This window comes from Schistocerca americana, chromosome 3 (genome assembly GCF_021461395.2).
Source record: "Schistocerca americana isolate TAMUIC-IGC-003095 chromosome 3, iqSchAmer2.1, whole genome shotgun sequence".
NCBI lineage: Eukaryota > Metazoa > Arthropoda > Insecta > Orthoptera > Acrididae > Schistocerca > Schistocerca americana.
Window position 1 is genome coordinate 191,529,507 of NC_060121.1, and position 10,986 is coordinate 191,540,492.

A 10,986-nucleotide genomic window follows, 5' to 3' on the forward strand; every position below is an offset into this window, starting at 1 on the left:
AGATTCGAAGGACACTTACACGGGATCTTCCTGAGTGGAAGCAGCAAGTAGTGGACGAAGTCAGAATGCTGAGAAACTGGGTAGAAAATCCGCACACGCATACGCAAACTATAGGGAACAACTCTTTAGACGGTGACGACTGTCAGTCAACTCCTTATCGTTCACCGCCTGATTACATGCAAAACAACAGTCCTGTTGAGTCCCGAGTAGGGAAAATAAATGATCCGCCCACAATTGTGAGTTTAATGCAAGAGGAAAGTGTGATTAAGCATCACACTTTTCCTGTTTTTCATCCGCAGAAGCGAGAAATACACCCCATCGTGTTCCTAAAGAATTTTTCCGGCATATTTCCCAGTAGCTGGACAGACAGACAGCGTATTCAGTTCGTCACTGGCTTTATTTCTGGTGATGCAGCATTATGGGGAACGGAAATGGTAGACACGTGTAGGAATTATGAAGAGTTTGAGAAAATGTTCTTGGCAGAATTTTGGAGTAATGGGGTACAGCAGAGATTAAGGAAGGAGGTGTATGGTGCGGAGATTTTCAATGAGAAGCATGGAAGTCTCCGGCGATACTTCGAGAAGTATCTAGCAAAAATTAAGTTCTGGGATTCTCCGATTTCTTCCAAGGACGTAATTATGATTCTCAAAAGCAAACTCCCTGTGTCTATTAGAGAGAAACTAGTAAATGTGTCCGAAGAAGACACGGATGCATTCCTTCCTGTGCTGGATTCCTTAGATTTAATTAGCGAGGATGTGCGCTCCAAGGTTGGCAGCGGCAAATTCTTCCCTGGCAGCCAGCAGAATGCATCGCACGCGGACAACAATGCGCCGATGGAGAGAGCGAGCTACTGCGACCGCTGTTGCCAACCTGCCAGCCGTTATGAAAACGCAAATGGCAATAACTTTAAATGGAAGCAGAAAACCAATTACAGTAATCAGCAGAGATACCACCCAATTTACAACCACCAGGTACAACATCAGTACGGAAACCCACCCTTTAATTCTGCGCCTGAGCAGTATGGAAATTCTCCACAAACGATTGGTAATTTTTCAAATGGGCCAGTGTACAATCAAAGTTATAGGTCGAAAAATAGCAAGTGGCATGGGCAAGGCGGAGGCCACCCAGCACATCAGAACAACTTTTCACAGAATAGAGGACCGCGGAACAATTTTCAAACAGTACCAAATGCGAACTTTCCTTCACAAGGAAATGGTTCTGCCGGCAACCAAAAGATCGGGCGACAGCAGCCGTCTCAAGTATTTTATTCACAAGTGAATGCACCCAATGAATTATAACCCTGTCTCTTGATGGACAAAGAAAATGAATGTGCACTATAGGAAGACCCTAAACTCCAGACCAGTCCCGCTCCTTAACAAATGTATCCAATAGGTTGTGAGTTATACTAATAATTTTCCACTTCTTCTGTTTCATATTGTAAATAAAAACCCGGGAAGCCACTTGAATTCCTGGCACCACAGTGGAAAGGACAGATGTACTGCATGATGAACGCCGTAGACAGCTAACACAGAAAGTGAAAGCATCACGAAGTGTAGTGCTACGTTATTAAACTGTAATTGAACCACAATGAGTCAACAGATGCTCGAACATTGTCCACTCTAGTTTAGTGAAAATAAGCACTCACTGTACTCATGTATTAGTTGTTAAGCTCAAGAGAAAGTAATTTCTGAATTCTATCCCCTGAAGAGCGAAATGAACGTTCACTTATTGTTATAAGCAAATATGGACCAAACTTAAATATGCACATAAATATTAATCTTGGTATTATGGAATGAAGTGACTAATGAACAAAGAATGAAAAACTTTATTTTGAAAAATGATCAATATCTGATATATGTTTATTAATGTAATTTCAATTTAAGTACATAGTACGCCAGTAACATTATGTAAATGTCACACCAAAAATCACGAATATCTCATGAGGACATGAGGATCGAGGTAATCCTTCGGCATTCCCTCTCTCCTCATGGGAGGCAATGTGATATTCGCTATTTTTGACTACATTAAAACAGCAAATACGAGTAGTTAATACTTTCAGCCAGAAGGCAGATACTTGTTTGTAAATAATGATTAATGCATAATGAGGCGTCGCATGGCGACGGTGGAATTTTCTAAATAATGTAATTCGTCGTCTTTGGGCGGCAAACAGAAACATACGGATAGATATGCGATCCTTCACTATTTTGTTCGCTGGAGAACAAATGAAGCCTTGAGCGCTAAAAAGACTTGTACTGTTTTTCTCAAGTAAGACGGACGCAGATTTGTGGCAGTCTGATCTAATTTTTACTAAATGTATAAAAACGTGTTATGTTTAAGTTTGAGTGAAGTGTAAAGAACTGTTATAACTTACCGTGACGACGCACGAGCGACTCAAAGAAGACAATGGCTATATAAAAGAGCGCTCAATGGACATGATACGGACATAAAAATCTACCGTCATTGTTGTATTAAGCTTAAGGTACGATATATGTTTTAGTTATAATAATTATTTGTTCTGGGAATACTGAATCATTTAGCAGTGCTCATTCCTATTATCTCCTCAGTATTATTTTCATTTTAATTATGCATTTTGCTAATATTACAGACACCAAGATCAGCAGTCCAATGTGCGTGTTACATTGATAAAAAGAAAACTGTTTTATCGTCTTTTTGCATCAGCTTTAATATTGAATTTCCCTTTTGTGTGATGTTACAGTTGTTTTTGCACCCTTAAGAACTTTCTGGTCCCTTAGGAAATTGTTTTGTCATAACAATAACTTCACAACCGGGTATGATCATATCTACGATCATGAAGTAATTAGAAAGACAATAATGCGATTTCTTAATCAATAGCACGCTAGTTGTGACTGCCTCAAGCCACGCGAAACTGCAAGTAAAAACTAATCACATCTCATAATGCAATATTTTATGACAATGGTCAATCTATGATTCTTACGCCAATTGTGATTGATAAAACAGTAAGCTAAATCTCAATTTCCAACTTTCCATTGAATAACAACATCACTTTTATTTTGTAACATCACACTGTCAATACAGGAATTGGTGAAAGTTCAAGATATACATTTTTTAATATATTTAAAAATTATGGCTGGATTGTGTACCATAGGTCAAAATGCAACAATGCGGGTGCACTACAAGCAGCACCTTGTCAAAGTTCTCAAAATGTGTCCAATGCGCTATCAACATGATAGCACCACAATATTAGCTGTTGTGCACCACCAACAAGAATTTTCAAATTGAGCAAAAGGGGGGGGGGGGGGGACAGAGAGTCACACAGTTACAATATAAGTACAGTAGGAAGAAGTATCGTTAGCTCTCCAATTAAGTGTGTGTGTGTGTGTTGGGGTTTATGGGCGCTCAACATCGAGGTCATCAGCGCCCTGACACACAGTAAAAGGAACGAATGTGGAGAGACCTAATAAAAAAGATATAGAAAAAATAGAAATAACAGAAGCTAGCAGTTTTAAAATCTTAACAGTGCTTACAATATTGGAAGGTTGCATGAAAGGTCAGTCTTATAACAATATTGTTTGAATCCCATAGCAATTCTGTAAGAAAATAAGCAAAAAGAAATATTATACAGGAGAAAGTAAAATGAAATTATAGATGCTCTGCACTTGAGGGAGTAAAAACATACAGCGACAGACACTGCTATGTATTCAAACTGACTACAGATACCCATGTTTGCAAAGTGCATAAAGTAATCACAGTTTTATTATAATGTAAGTAATGGGGAAAATTTGAAAAGAGGAAATAAAACAAGAAAACATAAATACTCTGTGGGATAAAGAGTAAGAGTATGTAAGCAGAAGCTTTTAAAATTCAAATTTAAATTCTCCTCTGCTGCCAGAGCATCAGTTCTTCACTTCATGCAGCCAGGTTCCGCTGAGATGCAGTCACATACAGAAATTCGTGGCAATGTGGAAACTAGTGCTGATGTGTTATCCATAGTTTGCAGAATTTACAACCAAATCTTGAAGTTTAGTCTAGATAAGAATATAGTTTGTTCAGGAATTGCTCTTCCTTATAATAAATATTTTAATCTCTTCAAATTCATTGAATAAATTCCCTTTAGCTGCAGTGTGAAAAAAATTTTTTGTTGTTATATAATATACATTGAGCTTTCAACAGTGTGATTTCTCTCTTTTTTGCAGATATGAAAGTGATGGTGCAACAACTGAATCCACTTACCTACCCACTTTTTACATAAGAGCACACACACACAAACGCACATACACGTGCATGCTCTTTCAGGCCAGGGGGGATATTAGTTGGCTAGAAAATGTTTGGTAAAAACAGACTGCATTATGAATGAAACATGCACAACACTGGTGTAATATTCCACAATATTTATTATTTGTTACACAAACCAGTTTTCAGCTGTTACACCATTATCATACACAAAGATAAGTATGTGGTGCAGTGAAATTTTGTCAGATCAAATACTTTAAACTAGTGCATCTACAGAGTACCTCCAATTCCAGGCACAAAAATGTTAATGTTCCAAAACAAGAGGGATCATTTCAGTGTAGATGTGATGAAATATTATTTAACTAAGACACAATATCCAACATTAACAAATGAGCTATAGACAAATTACAACAGTTGCACATAGAAGAAGATAATTTAACATTAAACTTTGGTAACATATTCCAAAGATGTGGCTGGACAAAACAATCCCGTCTTTAATAGGTCCTAAATTCCAAGCAGATGATAAGATATGATAGTGATATTAAGCAAGTGAGTGAAGCAGCTATGATTATAAAAAATATTTTTTTTAACACAGTGAGAGAAGTTATAGCAACTGAAATAAAGGTAAAAGGGCATGAGAGTAAGAGGGGTAATTTACAACATGGCCTGGATGTGATTGTGAGTAATATCTGGAGTTAGAAGTGGGGAGTAAGGGAACTGTGCCTGGTCATTGAGTACTAACCTAGGTGTTCATTAACTTGTTCACATTTTTAACTTCCATTATTTCAAGATAGTTCATATTCTTTCCTTTATGGATGTAATGTAATATTAACATTTCACCTTGTAACTATGGCCTTCTTTAAGCAGGTGATCAGCAAAAGAACAGTCTCCTTTTCTAAGTTTCTAACTTCTGTGGTGGCCCTCCAAACATTTACATATTGTTCTCCCAGACTCACCTGTATACACACATCAAAAAAAAAGTTTGGGTTCACCTCGGTTCCAAGAGTTCTGGAACCTGTACAGAAAATTGGAATAGAGATCAATGTAAACATCATTTCCACCCTTTTTATTGCTCACGAAAACCACACATTGCATGTTGTACCACCACACAGTGAGACTTTCAGAGGTGATGGTTCAGACTGCTGATGGTACCTCTAATACCCAGCAGTATGTCCTCTTGCAATGATGCATACCTGTATTCATTGTGGCATACTGTTCACAGGTTCATCAAGATATTGTTGGTCCAGATTGTCCCACTCCTCAACAGCGATTTGACGTAGATCCCTCAGAGTGATTCGTGGGTCACGTCATCCATAAACAGCCAGTTACAATCCATCCCAGGCATATTAGATAGGATTCATGTCTGGAGAACATGCTGGCCACTCTAGTCAAGAGATGTCATTAGCCTGAACGAAGTCATTCAAAAGATGTGCACGACGGGGGCGTGGATTGTTGTCCATGAAGACGAATGCCTCACCAATATGATGCCGATATGGTTGCACAATCAGTCGGAGGATTGCTTTCACGCATCGTACAGTTGTTACAGCACCTTCCATGAATACCAGTGGCATACATTGGCCCCACATAATGCCACTCCAAAACATCAGGGAACCTCCACCTCGCTGCACTCGCTGGACAGTGTGTCTAAGGTGTTCAGCCTGACCGGGTTGCCTCCAAACACATCTCCGAAGTTTGTCTGGTTTAAGTTTGTCTGAGTGGTCCACTCGGCATGTTGTTGGGTCCATCTGTACCACGCTGCATGGTGTCATGGTTGCAAAGATGGACCTCGACATGGACATCGGGAGTGAAGTTGCGCATCATGCAGCCTACTGTGCACAGTTTGAGTCATAACACGACAGCCTGTGGCTGCACAAAAAACATTATTCAACATGGTGGCATTGCTGTCAGGGTTCCTCCGAGCCATAATCTGTATGTAGCAGTCATCCACTGCAGTAGTAGCCCTTGGGCAGCCTGAGTGAGCATGTCATTGACAGTTACTGTTTTTCTTTATCTCCTCCATGTCCGATCAACATTGCTTTGGTTCACTCCGAGACGCCTGGACACTTACCCTTGACAGCCCTTCCTGGCACAAAGTAACAATGCGGATGTGATCAAACTGGGGTACTGATCGTCTAGGCATGGTTGAACTACAGGCAACATGAGCCATGTACTTCCTTCCTGATGGAATGACTGGAACTGATCAGCTGTTGGATCCCCTCGGTCTAATAGGCACTACTGATGCATCGTTGTTTACATCTTTGGGTGGGTTTAGTAACATCTCTGAACAGTCAAAGGGACTGTATCTGTGATACAACATCCACAGTCAACATCCGTTTTCAGGAAACTAGGAACCGGGGTGATGCAAAACTTTTTTTGATGTGTGTAGAATTTGCCACAATTACAAATAATTTTATATATTCCACTCTTTTCCAAAGCCGGAATGCTGTCTTTACCATTGGGCAAAAAGTGTCCAACAGTGTTGTGCATATAGAATGATGTTTTTACATTCCTGGATTTAAGCTTTCTGGCTATTTAGGTTGAAACTTTTCCTAAGTATGGATTGTGCATCATTTATTGTATTTTTGAGTTTGTCAGTCAACTTATCTTTGTACCTTATGATGACATAACAGCCAAAAACCAGTTTGTGTAACAAATAATAAATATTGTAGAATATTACACTAGGGTCGTGTGTGTTCCATTCATAGTGTATAAAATATTAAACCAAGAACTGACAGAATAGTCAATCAATGCAATGAACTACTTTGCTGGGGCCCTGTATCTTCCAATTAAGCTGGTATCCATCAATATTGTATTCATTTCAATGAGTGATGTGCATTACTCCAGAATTCAAGGTGTTGTGATTGAAGCCACCAATTCCAAATCATCACCTTCCCAATGAACTATTTATGAACAAGTGATCCCAGTAGGAGATTATTCAGCAGATGAACATTAACATACACTTAACATGACAGCTGTACAAAATACACTGCCACACAAGACTTCATATATGAAATCCCAAGATATTTAAGATACTGCTAGGTACCATACACAATAAGATTATCCACTACTCTTATGTATCACTCAACATGACCATAAAGCCACCCATGATTATTTATCACATCACTGAGAATATGCACAGCAACATACTGAGCATAGCCTTACTTACCAGTGCCATTCTGAGGCATGTCACAGTAATATCATCTAAGCTGAAGTCATCTGATCTAACCATGTCTGAGTCTATGGTTATTGTCACCATTCAAAATAAAACTTTTGTGGACCACTTCATATGCAGTTGTACATTGTTTTACTTTGCAACATCAAATGAACTACCAATAAAGCTTACCATAATGCTGAGATCGAACCACCTCCAGCTACAAGTTAACTTTCAGCCAACCCCATCGCGATCTGTTCACACAAGGCATCCTGTATTGAAACTTTTCACTTGCTGTGACACCATATACATCACTTTTTGTAACATCCGTGATTAGACTACTTTTATTATTGCCTATCACTGGTAGACTATATCTTTCCTCCCATCCTACAGGGGTCTCCCTCTCTTCCCTCAAACTGTGTCTTACTTTTTAGTTTCAATGGAAGTATTCCTACAACAATACTCTAGAATATTTGAGACATCTCTTTCTCACCCTCTTGGACATGGCTTCCACCAGCCTGTTATAGACTCACATCGCATGCTGCTATTTCTCATCACCTTGAGTAACAATGGCCAAGTATGGCTGCTGCAAAGCTCCCTGAATTCTGCTGCTCTGATTCATTAAAAATTATATAACACACAAACCAAATGCTGCATTTAGATGTGGGTTATATCAAAAAATTCAAAATTCTAGCTACATATTGTATGATGTATTCTAAAGACGTTTTGCTTTTCCTCAACTTAATGTATCACATAAAATCCTTTTTGGAAATGAGCATGGGCAGGGAAAGAAGATGTCAATGCCACATTTCGCAGCTTCCCTATTGCTTATGAAACACAGAATAAATTACAAAACCAATGTTTAATTATGAGTTGCATGTAAAAGCCTGAGATGATGATACTGTTAGTGCTACTGCTAGTGCTAGTGATAATGACAGCAAAATTAAACAGCAGTGAAGGCACAGTCAAACAACATTTGAGAGTGATCAACCAGAAATATCTAAATCACATATGGTGGATCTTCACTAGTCTGCTGGATTATATCCTGCACGAAATGTTACTTTTCACAGTGCAATTTAGAATACATACTCCAGTCAAAATTGCTTCATCCCACAATGCTTTTGGTAGACTTATTTTGGACATGAATTGACAGCTTCAATATATATTTAAAGAGTGACATTGTTTCCACAAGGTTGTTATTTTAAATTAGTACTTTATATTGCACTAATAGACAGTTTCAGGAGTATGCTCATTTTTAAGTGTGCAATAGATGTGAACACATCAACTTCGTGCGTGACCTCAGAGTAGGCATCCACAAACAATGCATATTAGCCACTCATGGTTAAAGTGCAAGAAGCTACATATGTCTGGTGCATGGAAACTATTCTGATGTCAAGTACAAGGATGATGTACCCACATCTACTGTGCATTCCCAGATTTTACTTTTGTTCACCATTTACATTATTTTCAGGAGATAACTGTTGTAAGCTCCGGTTTTTCAATAAATTGTTTTTCTGTCTTTGTATATGGATCAATCAGGAAAATAAGCACATTTATAAAAGAAAATACACTCAGAGACAAAAATTCCTGTCTGTAATGGTGCACTAACCGACAGCATTAAGTTTATTTATTTATTCCTTCGTGAGATATGTCATTGGTTTACACACACACACACACACACACACACACACACACACACACACACACACACAAATCATCCAACATTGGCTGTTGTTCTTGTAGTTGTAGATGCTGAGAAAGTGTACCTGCTGAACACTGTTTTCACTCTTTTCAGAAATAAAACAAAAACACACTCAAATCAAATGGAGCACAGCAGCAATTACTGCATGGTAACTACAACAGAATGCTCGTGATTTACAATACTGCTGCCAGGGAGCAGTGATGGTAAGTAAGTGGTGTAACAAAGTACAACTGAGCTGAACTTTTTGTGACATGACAAAAGTTACATCTCTCAAGTTGCACTACAAAAAACTGGGAGTTCACACATGCAACTGCATTATGCCACTAGCTGTGACGACACTTTTATTGCATGTGTGAGCCTGGGTTTATAGTCCCATGGTGCTGAAAAAGCACACACAACCTACAAAGCACATCTTTAACTACTTTGGAATATACCAACTATGGATGTAATGACACCCAATCAAAATGGATTGTTTGTCAGGTTGTATAAGATTCAATAAAATTAATGGAACCACAAATCTCCCTTTCTTTATTTTTCAATGTATTTTTCAGCATTGCAAATAATGACCTTTTCATCAAAGCACTTTTAACAGAGATATTTGAGTTTGAGTCACTCTTTTCTGGTAATATTTCATCACCTTAAATTTCACTGTTAAAAAAATCATTCATGTAGGAAGATCATACAGGCATACCCCTGTTTGACGACTGAATAGAATCCCTTGTAGAGAATATAGAGACGGGCATCCTTCATATTGAGAAGTACCTGAAAGAGTTGAAAACAAGTAAGTAAAAACAGGTCCAGATAGAATCCCAGTTTGGTTCTACAGAGAGAACTAGGCATTGGCCCATTACCTATCTCATATTCACCATCAATCTCTCAACTTAGTACAGAGTACCAAGCAACTAGAAAGAAGCGCAGGTGACTCCTGTATACAGGGTGTTAATTTCAACTGAGGACACTGAAATATCTTGAAAACTACACATCAGATCAAAAAAAGTTATGATTCCAATTTGTTTGTCTTGGAGGGGGTCATCTAATGATACCACACTTGACACACTACTGTACCCCATGCATGAGTGGCGGGAGAAAACTATGAAATCTTCAATGGCAATCCCCATTTTTTTATTGCAGATTATGTTTTCTTCATTTTGCTGCAGATGGCACTGTACTCAGAGGAATAGAAATGAGTATACAATCATATTTTACATGCTATTGAACGGCCATTGAATATCCAATGGCATGTGGGACCCCATCTCCATGCTACGAGGTTAAGACAAGCCAGTATTTCATAAGTTCTAATTGAAAACTCCATTCACATTTTTGTATTCCTCCAGCATACCAGACAGGGGACTACCAAATGCACCTCTGTGGCTGTGGCTTAATGTGACTGCTGCTGTACTTTTCGAATTAGAATAAGTGTTCAAACATAATACTGCCAACTTCAATACACTTGGTGATCCACTTTTCAAATGATCGTACACAGGGCAGAAGCATATCTGCAGGAATGTCAGCACAGGTGTTTCTGATACAGTCAACATTGTCTTCACGACCTGTTGGCACTTGCTGATACACCCTAACTTTTAAATATCCCCAAAGAAAGCAATCCAGTGAAAATCTGGTGACCTAGTGGGCCAAATAATAGGGCGGCCTCTGCTGATCCACCAACCAGCGTAAACATGGTCTAATACCTCCATACTTCAACTGCTTAAAGCGCTGGGTAACTATCATACTGAAACCACTTATGTTGTCAAATTTCCTGCATTAGTACCAGTAGTTCCTGTTCCAAAAATGTTCAATATTTGCAGCCATTCAAGGTGCCATCAATAAAATACAGACCAATGAGTTTGTTCCCCACGATGCCACACTGTTCATTAACTGACCAAGAATGTTGATGGTTGACGTGCCATAACTAGTGGGGATT